Raw genomic sequence first — 6,000 nt, 5'->3', positions numbered from 1 at the left:
TTTGACGGGACGCGTTGGAGTGATCTATATTGGATAGGCGGTTCGTTGTACAGCGGGCTATCATTCGCATGGGTGCAAGCTCTGCTTATGTTCGGTTTGTCCGACCGAGCCGGAGTTCCGTCGCAACTGCGACGATTTCGAACATTACCACGAGGAACCGAAGATGCATCAAGAACCCCCCCCCCCCCCCNCCCCCCCCCCTCCATCGTTGGCGAGACATCGAGGTTCTCGACAGATGCAACATCACATCTCGACAAAGAGGTGAGGACCACTGTGAGAGCGAATGATTTGGTGCACGCTTCCGCGCTGCGTTACGCGATCCTCGCCGGTTGACTTCCCGCGACTGAATAAAAGTACATTCGAACGTAGCACGAACGGACTATGAGCACTCGCAATACCGCGCGTTTGATGCACGAGGCGTCGTGCCGTTTCGAACACGTCGTGCGCATGGATCGAGCTCGACGTTAAGCGGACGCGAAAAATGAGCAATTTCTTTCTATTTGGGGGACTTTGGTCTTTTTCTGATAGACGTCCGCCGTGCTCCACGTGACCGTCCTCTTCGATTTCAGCCAAACGGGAAGTGAGTACGCAATCGTCGCGTCATCGTTTCTATCCTCATTAACGCCGCCATTATCATTATTGTTATTCGCTCCGTTCAACAGCGACGAGGGAAATTCCGCCTCGAGGTCTAATATATTCTCGTCTGTGGCTTCCTTTTCACGCAAATTCCTTTCGACATCTCGATTCAAACCGGGCCTGATATCGTCTTTTCTGAGAATTCCCTCCAGTACTTTTTCTTTTTGGAGCGACATATCGCTTCGCGATGAAATTGAACGGCTGTGCTCGAGAGTGACAGTGGAGATATCTCCCTAGAGATTTTCATCGAACGCGACGGCGAGTTTTCGATCATCAACAATGCTTCGACGACGACGCTTTATTTCGTATTTCAGAGCGCGTTGCTGCCAACGCAGAGTCACTTCAACGGATCGATTCGAGAAACAGTCGGCGAGAATAAAGAGCAAACACCACGAAACGTACGTCGTAATAAACAAAGTATCGAGGGCGGACAAAACCTCGCAATGGAGAAGATCGTTCAACATGGACCGTTCTTTCGTTCGTATATACGAACGTTTTGCTCGTATGCTCAAAATAGCGCGCGAATTTCAACGAGAGCTCTTCAGAACCAATCGAAAATCCACGTATTTACCGCCTTAGACCGTGCGTTGGTTATCAAACGAATCGTTATCGTCGTCTGTGATCTCTCAGCGAAAAAATCAATGCTGCAATCGACGGCTTTGACCGCCGTCTCCGCAAAGAACCGTTGCGGACAGAAGAAGAAGAAACGGCCGTGCCAATAATCCGCCAATGAGATCTGTCGTTATGACGGATCCGAACAAAACGGCGACTATCGCCGTTGCTTGCGTTACAAAAACCGCAAAGAGGAACAATACTCCGGTTATAGCGTATTGCAGCAAAAGAGCTCTCGTGACAATGGTTGATATGGCCTCGTCGTTGGGCTAATTGCCAACAACGGCGGAATCATTGGCATTATTGCTCTCGAATGCCGCCGTTGCATCTTCAGCAACCGTGGTGTCGATTTGCCTAACTTCGTTACTCGACGATGATTGTGATTGTTTTTTATAACGTCGAATGCTATTTCGGCGACGATGAGTTCGTTAATTGTCGCGATAGACATAAATGAAAAGAGAGAAGAAAGGTCTTATTACTTTTTCCCTCTTTTGTCCGTCCACATATGTATATATATATATATATATGTATATATAGTGACGATGCAAAATATTGCCCATCATTCAGACGGTGGCCTGACCGAGGGGGAGCCGGCGGCCCGCGCCTTCTCGCGGAAAGAGGGCGGCCGAGTGCCGATTTTTGGTCCTGTGCGCCGTTTGCGTACAGGACGGATACCTGCGGCTTTAATGATTCTTTTTTGAGTGGAGAAACCCGCGAGCCAGGACAACGGACGAAGGGAAGAGCCGACGGAGAAGAAACTAGAGAGAGATGCGGAAGGATGGGGAGAGATGCGCCAGGACGGAGGAACGACAATGGAAAGCGGGATGGCCACCTTGCGAAAGAGAGGCGCAAGGTCCCGCGACCCGGTCGCAGATCAGGATTCCACGGTAGGCCGCCCGGGAGTCTTCGAACGACTGCGAGCTCTAAAAGTTGTCGGATTCCGCTCCGAAAAGAGCAGGCGAAAAGGCGTCGAAAACCAGCGGTAACAGACGCGAGGTCCCGCGAACATCCGCAAAACAAACGATTCGGCCGAAGGAACCAATCGGGAGCCGCGTGGCGCGGCGATAGATCCCTGAGGCAATTGCCTCATATGAGACGGGACGAGCGAAGCTCGTCACTGTGCGGCCCGCAGGCGTGCGAAGTGGAAGTGCGAACGAGCGAGCGAGCGAACGAGCGAGCTAGCGTGCGAGAACCCGGACCGTGGCCGTGTCCAGGAAGGAGCTCCAGGAGAGGAGAGGAGAGCCTCCGGTGGCGAGCGGGTGAGCAAGGCATCATACAGTCGCGGGCTAAAAAGTCGAGTCGCAATTAATTTTGGGGAAATAGTATTGCGAGTAAATTCGAGAGGTTGCCGTCGCTTCTCGGCGGCAGGCAGAGTCGTGACTACTCTCGGAAGTTGCCGCCGCTTCTCGGCGGCTAGCAGGAAGGAACTCGGTCGTCCTAAAACAGTGCCGGTCGCACAGTCCGCGCTGATTCGAAGTCCGAAGGCGTGCGTACGGACTCGCGCGTAATTAAGACGATTGTGCGTAGGAACTGCTGCCGGCGGGCAAGTACGTCGGGAAGTACCGACCCGGCCGGGGCAGCAACTACTGCCGGGAGAGAGACCCTGCTGGCGCCCAACTTAGGACCCGGAGAGATTCGCTCAACGGTTGCCGGGCAAGGGAGCTGAAAACGCGACGCGAGTCAAATTATTTGCTGCCGTCGAACGGCCTAGATCCGGCGTTGGAAATTGCGTCTCGCGGAACAACTGGCGAGACACGCTTCCTTAGAATCCGTTGCCAAATCTCCCGGGGAAGGAAGTGAAGCCGCTGTTCGTGAGCAGGCTAACCGAATCGAACGTTATATCCTGGTCGGTTCAGACGCGGAACCGATTGTCTCACATGACCGCGAGATGATCGGATAATATCTTCTTGTACTCTTTCAAACTAAAAGTAAAGCTTTGTCATGTGTTATTTTTTAAACGTCTTGTCGAGCTTATTTACTTCTCCGGGCTCCCCTCCGACGGAACGGTATATATCGAAGGAGCGCGACTAAGAACCACAACGCTCTCCGGCGCGGAATCGCGCGGGATGCGATTCCGCAGATCGTTGCTACGAAAAATCTGAGCTAGCCAAGGCAAAGCCGCTGCCGCTTGACAAGCGGGAGCGAAGTTGACCACCAAAGGACGAAGCGCCGGGTGAAAACTGGTCACAATATATATAATTCAGCTTCGACGTTCGAACGGCGCAATAGTGACGGTACCTCGTATGGAAAAGGCGTATATGCTATTAAAACGATATGACGGGAAGGAAGCGAGTTTGTGGGATCTGGTAGGCATGGCTATGGTGACAGCGAACAATAGTGGAGACGATAAAAGAGCGAAACTCGACGGGAAGAAAAAGTCAATCCTCCGAAAGACGACAACTACGACCGCCGCCGCAACGATGAGCAACGACGTAAGATTTCGGTCGGTTTATCGTTACGAAACGATACAGATTGGACAATTATCGCGTGTATTTGAGCGCATTCTTGCGCGATTCGCACGACTGCGAGTCTACATCTACGACGATCGTGCCACCGGCGCTACGTTGAGGTACAGGAAGCGGTTCGAGCGTACGATTATCGGACCGATCGTATCTCGGAAAGATTCGACGAACGCTTATTGGCCTCGGTCAATTCGGCTTTTCGAATCAACACGCGCGTTCGCATGACGAGCGTACACCGTTACGTGCGCGATTGGCCCAAATGTACCGGACAGCACAAACAGTGGTTTAAGTCGTTCACGCAAGATCCCAATTTGAGCAACACGATGAGCTATGCGAGTTTGATCAACGCGCCTTTTGTGATAAAGGTCGACTTTTGGAAACCCGGCGGCGTCTGCGATGGTGGCGGCGACGGCAACGAAGTGGGTGAAAGCGGCGATGGTGATACGAGGATCCCGGCGATCGTACGATTTTTCTCCAAGCGCAAACTCAAACCATTGAGACTGACCATCGGCCACAAGACCGTGAGTCGCATTCGTGTTGGAGCACTCGCAAGAGCGATATAGCCGATCTAGGGTTTCGATCATTCTACTACCAGAAAATTTATCTGATGCATCTGTATCTTTGGTTGTTCGTGGGCGAGTGTGAGTATAATTTTTTTCGCTCTTCATTCCTTCGACTTTTTTCAGCAAATTTCGCAATTGTTGAATCAACTTTACAGGTTTGACTGAGACGGAAGACAGGGAAGTCGTCATCGCGATCGATTCGAAACTACGTTTCCTTATGGAAAGACTGACGACAGTGCCAAGCGTGCTGCTGGCGCAATAACGCGCGAGTGACTGTATTGTACGTTTAACAAAACGAATTCGAATGGTCTATCGAACAGCGAGCGAATGTACGTTTAATTCAATAAAAGAGAAAATGCGATTCGCTGAGTTGGAAGTAGAGTCCAATTTGATATACTCCACTTCCGTGCGCGTCGGCCAAAGTGAATTGTTGGAGAAGATTTGGCGTTTGAACGTTGATTTGGAGTGTTCGGTGTACCATATTGCCCACACAGGCGCATTTGTCTGGAGACGCGGAACTTCGCGACGCTTCGTCGTCGAATCCAGAATCGAAGACAATCGTCTCGCCATGATTCGACGAATGAACGGTAAATACGGCGTCGGCAACGACATCGACGACGCTTTATCGGATTTCGAATCGTTCTTTTCGCAATTCAAGTGCTGTTTGAGCATGGATCGTTGCTATCGTTACGAAAGATCCGTGAGCTTGTCCGACAATCTTTGGTATCCTATACTCATCACGGATCGTTTGAGCGAGGAGATCGATTTGGACGACGACGCGTCGCGCGCCATGCTGAGAGCCGAGGATGACACGAATAACAATTTGGGTCTTCGATTCGTCAATCGTTTGTCGTTTCGCGTCGAGATGCTCGAAACGGCGAGATAGACTATATTCGTAGAGCATGCGCCTATGGTGGAAAAATTGTGCGCGTGACTCTTGGGTCGACCCTGTCCGAATATCACGAAGCCGCGTATTATGTTGAGCTCGAGTGCGAGAAGGAACGAGAAAACGGACAAATGGTTGACGATCGCGAGGTTCGACGTATCAGGCACGACGATCTGGCGGTCGTATTCCGCGAGATTATTTTTCCGATACTGTCCGAAGAATGGCCCGACGGACTGTGGTATGAGAGTTTGCGACCTCCTCCGCTGTCGCGCATCTTGACGATTCTCCGATCGCTTTCGGTCCAATGATCACAGGACCCAGCTTGTCAACGGAACGACATTTGCATCGATACGTCAGAGACAAGCTTTCATCGCGTTCGTGCAAAGTGTTGAAACTGAAGTACGACAGTGTCAGATCGTACGTCTACTATGCTTCCGACAGATTGAGAATAGACGGTCGCGTGATAGCCGCCAGCGGCGCGGATCGCCGATGTCTCAGCAGTCTGTTCGTTTATTAGTGCGAGAGCGTCGATGAACGTTCTCGTCGAACAAATGTTATCACTGAAATTTTCTACGGGATAGATCACCGCGCTGTCGTACGCGCCAACGGTACGCTACTGCGACAAATGGAGGTATCGAACTTCACCGGATTTGCCGTACAACAGACCGTGCTGACCGCGTACTCGTTAAACAACGGTGAAGATCTGTGGCCCACGATGTTTGATTCGATGCGGTCAGTTTTTTCGATAGAGTCATTGGCCGAATTCGCCGGTGTCAGTCGCGGAATCGAATCGTACGTCAGCGACGAGATCGCGGATTTGCTGGAATCGGACAATTTGTCC

This window comes from Dinoponera quadriceps, unplaced genomic scaffold, assembly GCF_001313825.1.
Source record: "Dinoponera quadriceps isolate SergipeBrazil2010 unplaced genomic scaffold, ASM131382v1 scaffold2697, whole genome shotgun sequence".
Taxonomy (NCBI): Eukaryota; Metazoa; Arthropoda; class Insecta; order Hymenoptera; family Formicidae; genus Dinoponera; species Dinoponera quadriceps.
The sequence above is the reverse complement of the archived record's forward strand: the minus strand, read 5'-3'. Positions refer to the sequence as shown.